Source organism: Melitaea cinxia, chromosome 19 (assembly GCF_905220565.1).
Source record: "Melitaea cinxia chromosome 19, ilMelCinx1.1, whole genome shotgun sequence".
NCBI lineage: Eukaryota > Metazoa > Arthropoda > Insecta > Lepidoptera > Nymphalidae > Melitaea > Melitaea cinxia.
The window spans coordinates 1,134,605-1,156,204 of record NC_059412.1 but is presented as its reverse complement, the minus strand read 5'-3'; the positions used below and the strand labels follow the sequence as shown (position 1 = coordinate 1,156,204).

The 21,600-nt window shown below is 33.7% G+C and overlaps 1 protein-coding gene across 1 annotated transcript in view; it reads right to left on the bottom strand.

Annotated features, from left to right (window-relative positions):
* LOC123662616 (putative oxidoreductase GLYR1 homolog) overlaps nucleotides 1-21,600 on the bottom strand; it is a 106,826-nt gene that overhangs the window by 13,037 nt on the left and 72,189 nt on the right. The window lies entirely within an intron of this gene.

Genomic DNA, 21,600 nt, shown 5'->3' with positions numbered 1-21,600 from the left:
AAAAAATTCAAGAGTTGCTTAAGACAAAATAGAGCAGGCATGCCATATATTTTGACAGATTAATTGTAGTGAAATATTTAATTATAAACATTTAAAAAGTAAGTTTATTTATATTTTTAAAGGTTCAAATTATATTTTAGAGCAATCTTTACTTTCATTCATTTAACAAACATCTCTATTTACATATTTAGTCAGATATAAATTAATGCCACCAATAACAAAATTGTTTACCCAAATAAACTTAATTAATAATAAAATAATACATATAATGCCGAAAAGCGCCATCTCTTAACAACATAATAACACTCATTTTCTGAAACGCAACGTTAGATGTCGCTACCGGTTTTTGTTCATAGTTTCGAATCGATAGACACGCCACGCTGACGATAGGAGATACGGTAACGTCAACGACCCTCGCTCGGAATGGCTGGCGGGCCACGCGCCGCCATTTTGATAACGGCTCTTTCCCGCTACGCACAGTCGTGCACGGTTCGACACGGTGTTCCAACTGTGTTACTTGCTAAGTTAGTTCCGTAAAGAGCGCTTAGTCACGGTGCGATAAATCGACGTAGTTGGAATACAGCATATTTCTAACAAGACTGTAATATTATGCATTTGAGATGATAGAAAATACAGCTTTACCTTGTTTCATACACCGTTCGATTTAATTATAGTGTGGTTCAAATTGTTATTTGCAAAAACAAATTTATGATCCGTTACGTACATAGATACTTACGGGTAATAATTTTTTTTTATTACTAGTATTATTATATAATTAAATGTATTAATTGTGAAACTTACGATTTAAAGATTTTATTCCTGAAAGTAAAATCTTTTTCTTTAGCAAGTACCTAACATTAGATAGGTACCTATAGACTATTTTTACTTTTAAATAGCGTTTTATCCGCAATTTAACAGGCAATTAAGAGAAAAACTTAATTATCCTATAAACTAAATACCACACACAAATCGATGGCACAGTTTAACGAAATTAGGTACCCAATTAATTTAAGTAAATTGCTTTTCTTTATTGAAAATGAGACATTTATACAGCTACCTAAAAGCGCTCATATTTTCAGATGTAATTATAAAAGACGTAATTGTAAAGGCTGACATAGAGTTTAGTATATAAAACGAATCGCTTAAATTTTATTTGGAATATTTATATTATAAATTATGAGTACGTGAAAACTAATACAAACAACATTTTTCTTTCGTTTTCATCCGCTTTGACGTCCATGTTTACTAATCCGCACCTATGAGCACGTTGTCATGTAATCTATGACCTTTCTCAACAAACAGGCTTTAGTTTATCGTGTTAGCACATTCAAACAAATAAATATACATATTCAGATTTTAATATTGGCACATATACGTAAGTCCGCATCATATTTTATTAATACGCTAAGGTTAAGGATGTTTGCCTCCCTACTTATTAAGAAAAACCTCACAATTAGGTACTCCACATAAATTATATATCATTTTATAGGTTAATTGCTTGCTCTACCGACATCAACAACTAAAAAATTTATTATTGCTTTTGTTTTTGTAAATTTATTAATTATTAAAATTACATAGGTATATGAGGGCTTTAATTTTATACATAATATGTAGTATGATGAACAAACTTTTAAATTATATACTTTTAATACATTTTAATAATTACTTAAAAACATATTTATGTTTTAAATCATATTTATTACGACCACACAAAATTTAAAAAAGAAAATAGTCTTATAAAACCCTTCAAGTATAGTATATATAGTAGTAGTAATATAGTATATAGTAGTAGTAAGTTGAATGTTGGTTTTGAATTTGCATATTTGTTGATATCGATCAATGTCGAATATAATACAAAACCAAGAAAGATTATTTTCTAATGTTTACACGAATTTCACTCATTACCTATAATGAAACAACTTTTTCAGATTTTATCGCGGTTTATTATGTTATTTACATGCCCGACGTTTCAGATACTTTACAGCAACCATGGTCATGGAAGTACTGACCCGTGACCGTGACACTTTATGCTACCATAATCCTGTAATTAAGTAATCGAATAAACTTCAACGTGTGTGTAAAGCGCGTACATATTAATTGATAGAAGTAAGTAAAACGTGTATATCTGAGCAGTATCAAAAAAATTAAAAAGCCCATACATCAAAAATTCAAGACTACTTAAAATGTCATAAAACTAACATTACTTGAACTAATTACGAAAACTGTCTGACATTTTCAAACGTTGATAAGAAAAGAACAGACACTGAATCATTTTTAACCGTAAGAACATATCGGCTGACTAAACTTTAAAGTTTTATCGTCTCATTAAACATAAAAGAGTTTAAAATTGGTGTTTGGAAATCGCAAGTGGCGCCTGCTCTGACGAAGGTCAATGTCAGAATGAATAAGTAAACAATCTCGAGCAGGTAAAAACGTAACAAAATGCATTTAAACATTACATCTGCGCAGCTTCTGTTAGCGGAATTGTATTTGTGTATAAAGTTAAAGATTCAACTGTTCATATAATTACTATTTTTGGGCCTACCTACCTCACCTACTAAACTATTAAAATACCATATAGTCTTCCTCGGTCAATGAACAATCCAACACGAAAATAATTTATCAAATTTGAACCTATAGTTCCTAAGATTAACGCGTTTAAACAAACAAACTATTCAGATTTATAAACAGTACCTACATATACATTAAGAACATAAAATTGACTGAGGTATGGCACAGCAGGAATTTCCTGCTCAAAATACGGAGCAGCCCGACTGGGGTAGTACCTCGACCTTACAGAGGATCACAGCTAAATAATACTGTTTTCAAGCAGTATTGTGTTCCTGTTGGTGAGTAAGGTGACCAGAGCTCCTGGGGGGGATTGGGGATTTGGTCGGCAACGCGTTTGCGATGCTTCTGGTGTTGAAGGCGTCTATAAGCTACGGTAATCTCTTACCATCAGGTGAGCTGTACGCTTGTTTGCCGACCTAGTGATATAAAAAATAAAAAAAAACCTAACTTATTTTTTAAAGTCGGTTAATAATCAATATACTTCCCTAAATATTAACTTGTCTCTTCCTTATGAGTTATTCAACAGTTTGACAGTGAAAATGTAACATACAATATACTGCCGGGTGCCTACAGTGTTCCGACGGCTCTCTAGTATCCAGAAATGTCGCTTTATATCACTGCCAAACAAAAGGGTTGGCACATTTATTTTCATTTACCTACTCCTTACTAAATTTGCCCATTCACAGTTCGTATTAAGGTTACGCCAGGAATAATTATATTGTATTCAAATATTAATAAGAATCAATTATTTTCTCATAAACAGTTATAAAATGCAAATATATACATTATTATAGCCAATACTCAATTGATATACCAAGGCACACAAATATAATAGTATAAAAATATATTTAGTACGTATAATATTATAACAGCTACATTTTAACCTAAAGCCTCTTATCGCTGTGTCGCTGACGTAACATAAAAATTATCTCAAATGGGGACTCTATCCATTACCATATCTGACAAAAAATATATAAATGTTTTTAAACATATTTTATTTTAAATGTTATTTTAAGATACTGTACAACGTACATTACCTACAGATTTATATTATATATTCTGAAATTATGTTACTAAGCAATATGACCGACAAATAAATATTATAGCAAAAGGTACCAAATATTTCAAAATAATTATGATGGAACAAGCAAATCTCATATGCATACACACATATATACGAAGTATAAAACACATTTTTTTAATTTCTCAATACTAAACAGAAACTAATGTATTCCGTTTCGAGTGAGTTTAATGGTGTCATTGAAAACAATCGCCCACAGTGGCTCAACGTAACAGCTAACTGACCTAACGAGTATTACATTATTCTATAGAACTTTCATTAAACCAAATATTATTCACTCCTTACGTCATACTCGTATAACATAATCCAATAAAAATGTCTGCTATCCTAGACATAAATATATTACTATCTTTGTTATTGATTGACGAAATTGTTTAAAGGAATGATGTATGAAATATGCCGTAAGGTTTCGATTCGTCACGTGATCAGACTAAGCGAAGTACGTCTTGACCTGTCTAGACAAAAGTATTTGATAATCGTTACACAACTTTGTTTGGCTCAGCTCCACTTATCGTATTAATGTAAGACCGAATTAGATTATATCAACGATAAAAAACTAGACGATAAAATGGGGCATTACATGGCAAATATTATAGATTTTGTATGTCTATGTCTAGTGTTATTTACGCTAAACTATAAACTTATTTTTTTCCTGAACTACTTTTTAACTACTATAGCTTAGAAATGGTATGTGGTACATATTATGTGGTTTATTGTTGCCATCGTAACTGATAAACTACATTATTACATAGAAAATTCTTACATTATAATCAAGGTTGAGATACTACTACTATACATTGTGCCCTTCGTACTCTTTAAGTAAATTAAAACAACGTAATTAATCTTTAACTGTAGAGACTATGTTAATAAAATGTTAAGAATTTTAAGGGGTTGTGAACTTCACCCTTAGCGGGGTGTGGAACATCACCTTATACGAGTCTGTATAACAACAAAAGGGGAAAGTAATTTTGATAAAATATTGACGATAAATTTTTGCAATTGTAAACATTTCTTACGGGATATCCATTAATTACGTGAACTCAGAATGGGGGTAGGGGCCCAATGAAATCTCACTAAATCTCATTTAAACCGAGGGGGGGGTTAGTCAAAAATCTCACATAAACTTGAGAAAAATATAAAATATAACGATATTAAAAAAAAAATTTTTTGTTCTATTTGCCCATATATTCAGCGTCTACCTCGCGTAAGGGGGGTCCAGGCAAATCTCACTAAATCTCACCTAGGAGGGGGAGGAGTCTAAGCTGATCGAAAAATAGCTAACGTAATTAATGGATATCCCCTAAGAGTCAACCCTAGTTTGTTTTCGCTGGTTGCCAACTAACTGCACGAGGAAACTTAGAGAACGTCACTTAAACCACAATTTAATTCCACATTACTCACTTATGCACAAACATAGCTGGGCTTTCCTATTAAATACATTCTAAATTTTGTGTCATATCAAACTAGACTTTATCTTAAATTCTGTAATAGGAAAAGCGTAAAGGACAATATTCATCGAGCGTTTACTGTTTTAACTATAGCCATAATAATACTAAGTAACCAGATAATTAAAAAAATAACTATTTCATATCGCTCACTAAAACAATTCGCTCAGGTTTAGGGCTAAATATTAATTAGTTGTTTCCAAATTTGCAACACAAGAGCTATATAAATTGAAAATCCTTTATTAACAGTCACGTATAATCTTGTGCTGTGTGGCTACGGCACTAAAGAATTTAGCCACCCCATCTCTTCCCGTGGGTGTCGTAAGAGGCGACTAAGGGATAACAAGGTTCCACAACCACCTTGGAACTTAAGAAGCCGACCGATGGCGGGATAACCATCCAACTGCTGGCTTTGAAATACACAGGCCGGAGACGAGCAGCAGCGTCTTTGGTGCGATAAAGCCAGCCCTGCGGTCACCAACCCGCCTGCCCAGCGTGGTGACTATGGGCAAAACACATGAGTTCACGTTATTTTTGGCGTAAACTTGTGGAGGCCTATGTGCAACAGTGGACTGTATAGGCTGTAATGATTGATGATTGAAAATCTTGTCAAATCATTACATAGTAAAACAAAGTCGCTTCCCGCTGTCTCTAGGTCTTTAAAACTACGCAACGGATTTTCATGCAGATTTCTTCAGTAAATAGAGTTATTCCAGAGGAAGGTTTACGTGTATAATACGTGCATAATATAGTGGAGGAACACTGATAGTTTTTGCAACCGTGCGAAACCAGGGCGGGTCGCCAGTTATTGATAAAAACAAGTTATTAATCTAAAGATGTTCGTATAATAGAAGGACAAAGGGACCGGTTAAGTGAAAGTCGGTGTTCGCTGAAGGCTACATGATTTGTTACTCGCAAGCGACTTACGGGCTAACTAGAATGGTATTATAGAGACAAATCAATTGATACTAAGACTTTATTTATTACTCTGTATAAATAATTGAGCTTGTTCTCAAACAAAACAAACCGGGTTTAAAACAACTCGTCAGATCCCGCTCAATTAAAATGGGATTGGGAAATAGATGGGGGGGTAACACACACATAAAAAATAGAACGAAATTAAGATCTTTATTTTCTTAAGTCAAAAAGTAGTAAAATGAAAACTGGTACCAAGATTAACTGAAACATTTTTTGTAACTAACAGCACGCTATCCGGCTACGCTAGATGTACTTTATCTTCACATATGTATATCTCAGCATTTTCCTTAGACCATTTGATGGTTGATTTCAATTCTAAGCAAAGATGTTATAAAAGAACACTAGGAAATACAACCCTGCTAACCCATATTTGAGCCTAAACGAACCGGCTGTGTTTGCTCCGCTGGGCCATCTCATCTCATATTTATGTAAAGTAGAACGGTCGTGGAAACAAAACAAAATATTCTTGTATTGAGGAGAAAACTTATCTAAATACGTGAGATATTTATAACACACTGCCTAAATTAAAAAGATAATAAGGTAAAGGTGTGTAATATTATATAGCCAATCAAAAATCAATTCGAACCAGTACTTCCTGAGGTTAGCACGTTCAAACAAACAAACATTCAAGCTCTAAGATTTATAATATTAATGTGAATGAAACATGTTTTCAAATATTTTGTTTTTTACTAAATTACCGGGAGATTTACGGCCCTTTCCAGTAATCTATCTATCCCTGGTTTTATATTATATTTTATATATACTCTATATGGCGCATATGAGTGCGGTTGGCCGCAGACCGGACCAATTGAGGACTCAAACTGTAGATTTATTGCATCGTAGGTAACGGGACGGATGCGTGCAATATAATAATATAATATTATGATTAAAAACATCTCTATCAGCCACACAAAGAATTATCGATAGGTGACCGCTGTAAAAAAATGTGCTTTGTTTTTATTGAAAATTGTATCAATCGTGCAATTAATTTATAAAGTTATGCAACAGTATGGAATTACAGAATTATTTCTTCATACGAGTATGTATGCCGGTGTTGTATTAGTAAGCAGATTTGAAAATATAAAATCGCGTCATGTGAAAGTTTTAGCACCTATACGTAATATTAAACAATTACTAAGTATTCTCACAGCTTGCATACGTCTATCGTTATCATGATATCGAGTCATTGTAGAAGTTTAACGTTATCATTTATCACTACAGGTTTCCTTAGTCCGTTATCGATATTCGCCTTTGCAATAAAGCATATTGTTTTGCTTTACATATTTATTATCTAATAACTGTTTCGAAATTGAAGTTATAACCAGAATATAGTTACAATTATAACGAGGTCGCCTGTAAAAATATCTTTGTTCCGAAGGTTAGGTTTTCTCAAATCAATCTTCTAGACTTATCACAACATAACCTCCTACTGTCCAGATTTTTTTTCAGTGATCTTGGCACGGTGAAATACAAATAAGCTGCGTATTTTAGGCGAACGTAGAAACTAATTAAATATCAAAAATTCAAATTCATTTTTTTTAATGGTGCTAATGCCAAGTCGTAAGGTAAAGCAATATTCTGCATTGCGGGTTCTGTGATATTCTTTGTACCTAACCAACACGTAAGTATGGACGAATGTTAACAGACGCCTAATTGGAAGAACTCAAAAAGAACAAAAAACTGTACAACAACGATAGAAAAACATATTGAACTTACTATTTCCCTGCAAATAAAAAAACTACAATTTTCACACTGCAAATAGAAATGTCTGAGATAAAAATATTACGTCAGACAACTTTATCAGCCACAGATCTTTATCTGAATGATAATGAACTGATAACTGATCTATCTCTACATTTGCTTACAAGAAATATAACTTTGATGTAGCACAATAATATATAAATAAAATTCGGTCATTAGCTAAATAGATTCCATTGCCCTTTCGATTACGACAGTCTAAATATTAATTTGCGTTACCCATTGAGTAAAAATCGCGTGTTTATAGAACATAGTGAACATAAGTGCTTTTTTTATGACAAACGATCGCAAATAAACAACGGATAAAGTAATATTGTCATAACGTTCCCTCCATTTAATTTCTTATATTTACAAATACAGAACCTTACAAATATAAAAAATAATCGATTCATTATTTTATGAGCTAGAAGGGAACTTTGACCTGTCGGAAAAATTAAGGTATCCATGTGCCACCTAACGAACACGACTACAATACAAGTTTAAGGTTAAAGAGAAAGTTAGAGAGGTTAAGAAGGGTTTATCCGTATCCATTCAATACAAATAAATAAAATTGGAGCGTCTGTTTGTAATATTAAAATAACTGCTTTTAACTAAATGCATTGTTAATCTCTGAAAGGGCTGGACCGATTTTGACGGGACTTTCACTAACAGATAGCTGATGTAATAAAATGTAACTTGGGCTACTTTTATTTTAGGAATATTTTTAATTTGTAACTCTGCGAGTTGAACAATTTTTTTTTTTTTAATTACGCGGACGATGTCGCTGATACAGCTAGTTTACAATAAAATCATAAAATAAAAATAAAAATACAAATACTATAAATCAAAATACAAATACTATAAATCAAAATACAAATAGTCTAGTTGGTTCGAATAGTCGTCTAAAATACCGACGATTTGCGGGTTCGATTCTCGCTCGCAATGGATATTTGTATTCGTGCAAATATTTCTTTACGGTTTGGATGACTGTCCTTGTGAGTCTCCCCACCGTGCCTCGGAGAACACGTTAAGCCATCATTCCCGATTGTTATCATAAATACCTGATAGCGATCGTTACTCATAGTAAGGAACATATACGCCAACCTTCTCCTACGCGGAGAAAGAGGCTTATGTCCAGCAGTGGGATATTGCAGGCTGAATACTATTTCTTATAGTTATATGGTATAAAAAATTTAATTTTAGAACAAGTGTTTTAAAACTAAATAACTTTAACGATCAACTATTAATTACGAAATATATTTGCTTTATACGTATATTGACTTTAGTCCGTACACTATATACGTTATAAACAAGGGGATCGATTCAGTAAAATATTATTTAATGAAATATTAACCTACTTACATTTACGTTGTTAGTGGATTTTTAGTTCCCTCAATAAATAATACGTTCTCTTGCTTCTTTACCACAGACGATAAGCTAAATAATTTAATTATACGAAATAACGTGACACGGCGTGTTTCGTAATTAATTTATTACTTGACTAAGGTAGAAAACTAACTCAACTTTTTCCTTATTAAGAATTAATCCTTAATGTACTGGGTTACGAATTGGGTAGGAAAGGTTCATTTGGTATGCTCAGTATGTACGAAAACTACTGAACTGATTTTAATAATTCTTGCTATAATATAAAAATAAATAATTTTCATAAAGACTGCTTAATTCCCTTTTTTGTACCCATATCCTGACCCAAAAGTTGTTTAAAAGAAATCGTTTTCCAAACGATACAACCTTTGTACATGTATGGTTCAGCCGCACATAGATATCGCCCGATCAACATTTTACACGATATATTAGCAACATACATCAGTTCACGTATCATCATCGTACAGCGCGTTCGTGAGCTCTCTCATAGCAACAAAATACTACAAAATATATTTACATTTTAACTTTTATTTTTAAATATTTTATTTACAATAATCAGCAAGTCAGGTGTAACATACAGTACATATTTCTTTATATGTTCTACTTATCTGTTCTCTTCTATTCTTAGTGGTATGCAAAAAAAGAGTTTTATTATTCAGAAGTTCATAAAGTTCATAAGCTATAATATCAAGTTACTCTAATAACAATGAAAGTCAACTTCCCATATTTTAATTTATCAAAAATAATATCACAACTCGAGATATACAACATTAAATTAAACTGCACGAGTGTGGCCGAAACGGACCGGCAATAAAACTCTCCAAGTATTGTCTTGTTTTATGTTCGGAGCAGTGAAAGAACGCGTATGACCTAAAAAGGTACATAATACCTCGCACCGCAGCTGAACTTCGAACAATAGAAACAGGAAGTTTTACAGTCGTGACCTGTCTGATAGGATGGTACTTTTGATCATTAGGTTTTTTTAGGCCATATGTATGCTTATGTGGGAAACTAATCTCAGATACAAGATCTTAGGTAAAATTGGAATAAATAAACGATAATTGTCTTGACGATAGGTTGCGGAAGTGATCACAGCAACCGACTATTATGCTAGCAGTCGAAGTTTCGATGACAACATGATTATTATAAAGGTTAGATTTAGACTATACAGATATTTGCCATATTCTGAGTATTTTCGTATTGTGCGTGTATACATATATGTAGATTTGATTTTATTCTTCTTCTTCTTTTTTAGGGTTAATGGCTTTCAATTGTTCCAAATGAACACAGATGATTTCGACAATGTCACGTAGAATTGATTTTATTTAATTTTTAACTCACTTTTTTTTCGTTTTCACGTTTTTTTTTACATATAATTTTTAACTTACGTCAGTGTTCAAGTCATCTATCAGTACTGTCTTAAGAAAGCACAAAAGTGTGCAACAAAAGCTTAAAGCGTCAAACAAAATTTTTCTTGTTTCTAAGTAAACTAAGAATTAGGAAAATTAAAAATTCTTATCATTCTTCCTTCACTGGTCAATTTTACTCTATAGGCAGATAAGTGAACAAGTTTTGACATCAGAATCTCGTAGTAATCTTTTATCGTATAATTTGCTATCTAAGTAATTTGTATTGAAATCGTTTCAAAGGCATATGTAGTTTAGTTTTTGTATTGTAAATTTTATACGTTATGCCACATAAGTACACCGACCGGTTTATGCGTTAAAGACACTGATTATGCAGTCTCTAATTACAAACAACCTTTGATCGGACCATCTCGTTTCTAATTAGCCTAAACCGAGAAAGGAAGAAAAAAAACCGCTGTATAACGGTTACAAATATTTTATGCAGTAAAATGGCATGGGCAACTAAGACCCCTGGATGATGTTAATATATATGTATTTAAAAAAAAAATTCTAAACTGACGCGTCTTTCGACTTTTTTATCGAGCGGTATCAATCTCAAAACTTCCAATAATGACACGCTAGAGCTTGAAAAAACATAACGTATACGTCTAAGATACAATTATATCGCAAAAATATATTTAGTTTCAAAGGAAATATACTATCACATAAATCCCCAACAAATCCGCAGATAATTCTGGCTTGCTAAATTTATTTGTTGCATTTCGACGGCAGAAAGATTCAGAGTTTATACTATTATTATCGTTCGTTTGGTACAATCTTTTTAAATTTATACAAGTTGTGTCAAAACTTTATCTTTAATAGGAAAACCCGCAGATTTAGATATTGGAATTGAAAATTGTCGAACAGCTTATAGCATGTTAAACATTATAATCTGCTTTAACTTATCTAAGAAATATCATTGTAGCATTTATTGTTTGAACAAAATAAATTTTATGGATGCATTGTTTATCATATTTAAAAAACAAGTCGCAAACGAAAAAATTGTGAAGTATATACGCGTTATTAGAAATAACTCAAAAAGCACATGTCAGAGCTATATCAAACCTAAATAGGAACATCACGTTTAAATTAAAAAAAAAAAATCTTCGTATTCGGTTAAACCAGTAAAAAGTTCTAGGGTAAAACAGTAAAAAAAATACAGTCGAATTGATACCGTCCTACATTTTGGAAGTCGGTTCAAAAATGTACCAGTGTCTCGGGAGTCTAACGTTATGCAGCCTTATAACTGTAGAGGTGAAACATTAAACACAACCCGTCTAATCTTAACAACATTAACACAGTAAGTTCTGTGAAACTAATAAACATATAATTCAAATAGGAACTCATTCTGTTTCATACTTCCTTATTCATATGGTAAATCTTCACTTATAATAAAACTCGTAACAGAACTTTTTTTTTTTTGTTTTATTAAAGTTGTTTTAGAGGATAAGAAATATTTTGGAGTAAATGATCGTAGATGATATAGATAATAGTAGATGTTTTTTCTGTACCGTAACCGCATACAAAGAGTACTGAACGACTTTGAATGAAATTCAGTATTATTTGAATTCATACCACAAGTTTGATATAGTACACTTCATCCCAAAATTCAGTGGGTTCCTGCCAAAGGATGAATGAAAGGCGAATGAAGTTACGGGTATAATAATAATAATAATAAAGCCATTTATTCCAAATCTCACTTCCAAAATTTTACAATGTTTGTTAGTAAGCTGTTGCTTTAGTTTAAGAAAGGTTACTTATAATAAATGTTAGTATTATTTATGAGATAAGGACCCCTATTTGGGTAAAGGCCTCCTCCATCCTTTTCCATAACTCCCTGTCCTTGCCTGACTTTATCCAATCGTTACCTGCGACGTGTGTTATGTCATCAGCCCATCGTCTTAATTGTCTGCCAACATTCCTCTTTCCCATTGGTCCTTTCCATCGCGTGGCTTCAATGGTCCATTTTCTGTCGGAGTATCGTGAGATGTGCCCGGCCCATCTCCACTTAAGCAAGAGTGCGTGCCTGAGAGCATCAGTAGTTTAGTTTTTTGACGAATGTTTTCGATCTTAATTTTATGTATTCTTCGAATTTTTAACATGCTCCTTTCCATTGCTGTTTGACTGCATTTGATTTTTTGTTTTATTTTATTTGTAAATATCCAGGTTTGGCAACCATACAACAAGCAGGGTAATAGGCATGTATCAAATATTTTCCTTTTCAAGTGCAAGCTGTAGTTTCCTTTTAGGATTTCTCTGAATGCCCAGAATTTCTAGAAGTCACGGGTATATCTTGTAATAAATAGAATTCTAAGTATACTTATGTAGAACACAAAGCTATAGAAAATAATTATACACACTGTAATAAACTTGCGTTTGATTACAATCTAGCTTGATGGAAAGCAAAGATGAGGTCTAGGTTGAAGTTGGCTCGTGTAGAAAGTTTAATTTTCCCTACTTTATACCATTACAAAGTCTCATTGTTACAATCATGTATGTACCAGTGATATCTACGGTAGGTACTCTGTAAGTAAATAAACGCTTCACACCTAACGATCTTCAATACATGATCTATGCTCCAGGCCTAAGTCTGAGGCGTCTCCAGAAAAACATAACGATATAAACATAACATAGAGCACGACATGCATCAATTTTGCCTGTACGAAAATTGATCATGAGCGAGGATTAAAACAGTTGTAATAAACTTAAAATATTTTTAACAAAACTGTGACCAGACCAATTTTATTAACACAGTTTAAAATTTTTAGAGAGCACTGTGTAATCTATACACCCAAAAACCATTTTGTTTTTCACTTTTGACTTCGTCTATTTGAATTCATGTGTACAGTCAATTAATCAAGTCAGTTGTACACAAGAATTGTAAGAGCCTGACAAATAAATCTAAAACAAGAACTAATATAAAACAACTAGCTGACCCCGCAAACGTTGTTTTGCCATATATTTAATTAACCTTCTCAATCCCCCCCCCCCCCATAACTTAGGGGTATGAAAAATAGATGTTGTTCGATTCTCAAACGTACCCGGTAAAGACAAAATTTCATGAGAATCGGTCAAGCCGTTTCGGAGGAGTTTAACTACAAACACAGCGACACGAGAATTTTATATATTAGATATAGATATTTTGTAAACCACTTCGCATCTGTAAGTACACAAAATACTATGCAAATTTGTATGTATTTTTTTTTCTTGTCTAGAACGCAACCAACCGTTTCGTAACACCTGCCCTGTACACGCGAGGGGTCTACACAACGTGCAAAATCTAATAATAATACAGTAATGTAATTCCAGTATTTCCAACAGTCACAGACATTAATATTTACTTAAATATCTAGGGAGTCGATTTAAGCCTTATGTTAACAATTGTTTGCACGAAAGCAGAAAGTCTTTTTGCTACTGTTTGATTCAGAAATAAACGGAGACTGGTACCAAGTAAATGTTATTTGACGTAGCAGATCAATATAGTTTAGCGCGGTAAAGTACATAGAAAACTACGAGGAAGCTTCATTTCTAGCTTACTTAGAAACAAAACAATTTTAAATAAATTATCTATTTATTATATGCAATGGTTGTTATTTTGGAAATACCCTCTTTATTACATAAATCCATTTCCATGTGTATTGTTAACGTAATAATGAATTATTCGTCGTTTATAGCAAATAAAGCGACAAAAAATCTTAATCAGTGTGTAACACTGGTTCATAAAAATCAACGGTCGTTGGTTCGATTCCCGCTCGGAACGGATATTTGCATTTGGGCAAATAGTGTTTTCCGGTCAGGGTAAATGTTGTTGCAGGTTCCCCCACAGTCCGCCGGAGTTTGCAGAAGAATTTTGAATTCCTGCGACTCCGGCAATGGCGAGCGAGTGGCACCCGTGGATGGTTTTTATTCAGTAAGAGTCTGACTCCCCTCCGGTGCCCCTTTATGCCGGAGGGTGTCCATGATGGATTTTCCTCACGTTAAAAAAAAGATTCCCCCCACCGTGCAACATAAATAACGTTAAGTCAACCATTAGGTATAAATTACTCTTTGTACAAATGCTCTGTATAGGAAGAGTCCTATATCCATCAGTAGGTAATTTAGAGACTTATTATTATCATTTCATAATATTTTTATTATAACTATGAAATTGTCGAATGTTATTAATAATTGTGTACTGTCATTAGTATAAGTAAAAACGTAACAAACAATTTTGTTCAGCATGTATGGATCACTTTATGAGTCTGGTAATCCCGGTGCCTCTGGTACGTGACTGTCTTTTGTAAACGGGGGATGCGGATAGTAAACATGTTCTAGCTACCGTTACAAAGCCGAAACTATAACTAACAAAATAGAAGCATAGGATAACCACAACGTCAACATTGGCAAATATTAAAACAAAAAAATTAAATAAAACCGGAAGTTCTGTCTATTATTAAACTAGGCGCAAATAAATGATGACGTCACAATATATACGTCGATATTTATAACAATGCACGTCACTCATACATTTATAGCTATGTAGGCAACGAAAGACCGACCCAAACTGAATGACGCATTCCGGGCGTCTGATAGGGGACGCACGGCGATAGAATTCCGTGCGAAATTATTCGCAAAATCTATTATGCAAACAAAAGATAACAAGCGCACTGCGATAAAAACTTCTATCGAAATTCAAACGCGAAGTGCATATGTGAGTGATACAATTACATTTTTGTATGCTACAAAGATGGCAAACGTGTCCATACCGACGGTCTATAGGAGCAATGCAAGCGTGCCGCTGACCCTAGACCCCGATCCTCCACATGGGCTTTGGCGACCTTACCACAGTAATAAATCACTAATTGAGAGCAGTATTATTTAGCTGTCGCTTCAGTTTCAGCCTGTAATATCCCACTACTGGGCATAGGCCTCTTTCCCCATGTAGGAGAAGGATCAGAGCTTAATCCACAACGCTGCTCCAATGCGGGTTGGCGGATATATTCCCTACTACGAGTAACGATCGCTATCAGGTGTACATGATAACAACCGGGACCGACGGCTTAACGTGCTCTCCGAGGCACGGTGGGGAAACCCACAAGGACAATACAAAACAAAATATACAAGACAAAAGATACAAATGTTTGTCATGTGCAGGGATCGAACCCGCAACTGCCAGCGCAACAGGTACAATCCATGGCTGTAACCGTTGCGCCAACGCGGCGTTATTTAGCTGTGATCTTCTGTAATGTTGGGGTATGTCCCCAGTCGTGCTGCTCCATATCTTAAGCAAGATATTTCCCGCTGCGCCCTCCCTCTCTGAATTTACCAGTTAATAAAGCGCAGACACTCTCGCCGCAGTGCGTATTTTGACCGTCTCGACCTGCTTCCACATGACGTTGTGTATATCAATTGTAGTTGAATTCATTGCATACATCGGAATTCATTATACCTACTGCTAGTGTTATACTAGACGCCAGCTGACTTTTACGATTAGACGGCGCAGATGTATGCTTGAGAACATTTTATGAGGAACGCGGTTTAGTCTCGGTTACATAAGCGTCAAATTGGCTAACGATTATGGTTGCTTTACTCGTATAAATCGTAATAGTTAATGACTTGTTTGATAGTTTCGATAAAAAGGCTGGATACGATACAGCCTGCGCGACACACGCTGTGGACATATCACAACAAGCCTAATGTCCAAAATTAAAATAATACGATCACGTTAAGCCGTCGGTCCTGGTTGTTATCATGTACCCTGATAGCGATCATTACTCATAATCATAGGGAATATATCCGCCAACCCGCATTAGAGCAGCGTGGTGGATTAAGTTCCTATCCTTGTCATACATGAGGAAAGAGGCCTATGCCCAGTGGGATATTACAGTCTAAGGCGTATAAGGAAAAGCAAAATATAAAAGAAATATTTGACAATCTTTTCTTCATCTACACTTCTAAAAAAGTTTTAAAGGGACTTCAACGTTTATTTGAATAGAGTCTAGAAACTTTTAAAATTATATAACTTATATATTATGTACTTTAACGATTCACAATATTTTCTTTGCTTAACTAAATGGAACCAAACCAACGAAGGCCGTCCAAATATTCTATAAAAACACATTGGAGACATTAAAAAAAGTATTTCAATGTTCAAGACACGGGATTTGTAGCTATTACGACCCTCAAAACAGGATGGTACTAATTTAGCCGTCTGAAACCTAAGGTAGGCAATATATTATCCAATCATAGCCGCGGAGAAAATATACGAGATGAGATCAACGAAGCTGAGTTCGGTATGATTGACGCGTGTGTTTTTAAGATAATGTAGGTACGGCCGCCCGATAATGATTTATATATTTATTTTAATATATACATTACGTGGGAAAGTTTCTATTAAATAATATTTGTAAGCTATATTATAAAAATACGAACAGGAGTTTTCGTACCTTGTTATAGTAACAATTAATAAAAATTAGTAACTTTTATCAGTATGTATATTCAATATATATAATACATCTTGATAATAGCGACCTTCGTTTGTGTTGCTATGAGCAACGTGTCGATATTAGAACATTTCATAATGTGCAAAAAAAAAACATCATTATTCATCATTATATTTATATTGAAAGAAAATTATAGTTTGCTTACAAAATTTGTTCATATATGTAAGTAGTTCGTTCTTTAAAACTTTAATAACATAATATTAAATGTACCATGCTCGTTATGATTTTGACATAAGAGCCACGTGTACAAAATAAAACTTAACATACTTAATTGTAAATTGAAACCCATACTAAACTTTTTCCATAGTTCACACACAGCACCACATACTAGATCGTTCAATAAGTCCCGAGACTAACCTGGAAATGGCGCATATATTAAAAACTCTTTTGATTTTTAAAAAGTACTGGCTATCAATACAAGAATATGTGTCAAATTTTTAAAAATGGAACAATAAAATTATTGATTTTGAAACATTTATGTGACGCTACGGTTGTAATTTCGATACAATGGAAAAAAACGAGTTTCGCGTGTTGATAAAACATTGTTTTTTAATGGGAAAAAATACCGTTGAAGCACAGCAATGGCTTATAAAATGTTATGCAGGATCAGCTCCCTCTAAAGTAACCATTTGTCGGTGGTATGCCGACTTCAAACGCGGTCGCATGGACACCAATGATGGGGAACGCTCAGGTCGTCCAAATGAAGCAGTGACTCAACAAAATATTAACCAAGTCCTCAAAATCGTATTGGAAGATCGGAAAGTAAAAGTGCGAGAGATAGCCGAGATAGTGAAGATTTCAGCTGGTAGTGTTTTCACTATTTTACATAAAAATTTGGCCATGAAAAAGCTTTTTTCTAAGTGGGTGCCGCGTTTGCTTACAACTAATCAAAAGGAACAACGTATCAATGATTCAGAGCGATGTTTGGCGCTGATGAATCATAATAAAAAGGATTTTTACGTCGGTATGTAACAATGGATGAAACCTGGATATACCATTTCACTCCGGAATCCAATCGGCAGGCAGCGGAGTGGAGAGCGGCTGGTGAAAGCCGCCCGAAGCGTCCAAAGACTCAGAAATCGGCCGGTAAGGTTATGGCGTCTATATTTTGGGATGCGCATGGAATACTTTTCATCGACTACCTTGAAAAGGGGCAAAATATAAATAGTGACTATTATATGTGCTTATTGGAGCGATTGAAGTACGAAATTGCGGATAAACGGCCTCACATGAACAAAAAGAAAGTGGTGTTTCACCAGGACAACGCGCCTTGTCACAAGTCCGTGAGAACGATGGCCAAAATTAACGAATTGGGCTTCGAATTGCTTCCTCATCCCCCTTATTCGCCAGACTTGGCCCCCAGCGATTACTGGTTGTTTGCAAATGCTTCAGGGTAAGAAATTTGACTCAAATAGTGAAGTTATCGCAGCAACGGAGGCTTATTTTGAAGCCAAAGACAAATCGTTCTACACACATGGGATAGAAAAGTTAGAAAAGCGTTGGAGGGACTGTATCGCTCTTGAAGGAGACTATGTTGATGAATAAAAATTAATTTTATAAAAAAGACCTTTTTTTTAGTACTTAGTCTCGGGACTTATTGAACCACGTGTTAACTATCATTTTTATAAAATAGATTAGTCTCATATGATAATCATACATATATTATCGTAAATCGTATTTAACTGGGTTGATATTACGTTATCAAAGTAGCACCAGAACTCGATATATTTTAGATAAAACAAATCTCTATTAAACATACACTATACACATCACACCTTGATACTTTTTTATTTTATCTGCTGGCATTGATCTTTCAACCTCACTGGTCAGAAATATTTCAATGCACTCATTGTTACGAATTATTTAATAAATTGTTATTACTTTTTGTAAACAGAATACCGATCTATTATTATTTATGTTACTTTCCAGAAGTATGCTGTTACAATTTTGCCACTACCGTACATTAATGTACGAATAATGTTTTCAAAGTGATTTAATGATTTGATTCATAGCTGTAATAATGTTCACTTGATTTAAAGGAGTTACTTTGGTGAATTTGCCCCCCATTTGAAAACTGTTCAGTCACAATAACTGGTTGCTAGTTAAGCTTATACAAATAGATGTTTTTTTAGTCAAGGAGTTTTTTTAAGCGTAGGTACACAGTATTTCCAGACTAACAGCAGGATTCTCATCTAACCAAGATTCCTTTGAGTATGACGCGTCATATGTAGCGAATCTTAGGAATTTAATTAGTAAATTCTATTGCAAAATAACAACCCCGTCACACATTTTTTTTTAATAAACGACAGTGATAGTGAAATTATTTTATTTGATAGTTTCGGAAACAAGTCGTTGCCATGAAGTACACGCCTCGTTGAAAATACTAATTATAAATTACAACATTGTATTTTCCTGTATGTTTCTATTTTTCGTATTTACATATACACCGAGACGAATTATGCAAGATTTCTAACGTTTTATAACGATTAATACAAACCGCAATGTATTTAAACCTTCAATATCAAGCTTGTTATTGTTTAACATAAAACTTGTTATTTTTGCCATTATTAATATTTTATATAAAAAGACAATGAATAAAACGCTTTATAATTATATAAAAATTAAATTAAATTGTATATTAGTTACTCATAATAAACCTGGGAAAATTACTTATAATTAGTTAAATAAATTACCTTATAATGACATCACTCATCAACTCCAGCAATGATAATAATTAATCATCATTATTTCTGTTATTTTATTTAGATTTGACATTCCTTTATCTGACTTTAATAATAATCAAAATAGCTTTATTCAAATTGGCTTTAAAAGTACCTTAGAATCGTCATCTTACAAAATAATATAGTCCGTAAGGGGGTAGCGAGTCATTCCCAATACAAGCGTCTCTGACTACTTACTGGAAAGACTCGGTGATACTTTGTACTAGAGATTATAGAAATAAATTATTTTTATTTATTTATTTATTTAATATTTTAAATATTGTTGAAAGTGAAACTACGACCGATTGGTAACGTAGATCCTGTTGAGAAAAACAGGCAAAAAATTTTAGTTACTCTTTTCATCATTACAGCCGATACAGTCCACTGCTGGACATAGGCCTCCACAAGTTTACGCCAAAAATAACGTGAACTCATGTGTTTTGCCCATAGTCACCACGCTGGGCAGGCAGTTACTCTTTTAAATTCCATCTATATAGTTCCCAGTCAGTAATGGAACTTTTTTATCCCTTAGTTCTCACTTAAAACACCGACGGGAAGAGAGGGGGTGCTATTATATCTTGAATTAGCCATAGTAACTTAATATGACGTAACAAATATTAATACGGACCTAATTCATTTAAGTGGATGTTTCGACAAACGCCTATTTAATGTGCCGCCCGGCAAGGTTATCTACATTGGCCTATGCGGCCCTTGCTCGAAAAAACTGTGACAACCCCTGCACTATATTGTATCACTGGAGCTTAGCTAGACATACATTGTCTTGGAATTTCTTAGGAATGCAGGTAAACTCGCAATTTTATCGTTTTAAAGAAAATTTGAATATTTTTGTGAACCCTCGCCGTACCGTTCTGGTATCGATTTACATTTTTTGACCACTAAACAAGTCATAGCCAAGACGTTACTTTTAAGTAACGTTACGAACCCGTCCGTCTAATAATAGAGTGGCATTGATATTGCAAACAGTGCGAAACCGTTGACCTAGAAGAGTAATCATGAGTATGGGCTGTGATTGCGACATGCTTAACTTTTGTTTTATATCATTCTGGACGGAAATTTCATTGTAGTATTGATGATATGTGATTAACTTATTCGTTACAACAAAACGTTAGAACTATTTTTGTGTATATATACTTATAAAAACTGTAACAGGGCAATTATATTGAAGATATTAAAAAAAAAGATTTTCCTAGTCTAATATTTCCAAATACTTTTTTAATTTGCCTCTACTAAAAATTCTAAAAAAAAAATATCACGATTTAAGCTGAGACACGATTTTTTCTTTATATTCGATTGAAGTCAATATTTCAATTGTAATGTTAAACCTTAACACGTTATCGTTAACCGAAGTACAGGTACACACAACTATTTTCATCTCTATATCTAGTTTATTATACAAGCTTAACTAAAACCGAATCGTTCGTATTAAATCTAGAAAGTCGTGTACCACGTAAAATCACTTTAGACTAAGAATGTGAAGCGCCTAAGAATTTATATATGTACGCGTCTGATCTCATTACGTTACACTGTTATAAGGCCGAGCGTTACATAAAAATGTTTATGGCGCACGTCAAACATCTTATTGTTTGTAACGCAAAGAGGAATAAAAAAAAAACAAATTTATTTGCATAATAAATGACCTACTAAAAATCAACCGTTGCGAATGAGTCGCGACACTCGCAAACGTATATTATTTCGATCTGATTGCGACGTGTGGGTAATTCAGTCGAAGATAAAACTAACCATACACCGAGCAGCTATGACACATTACGCTATAAA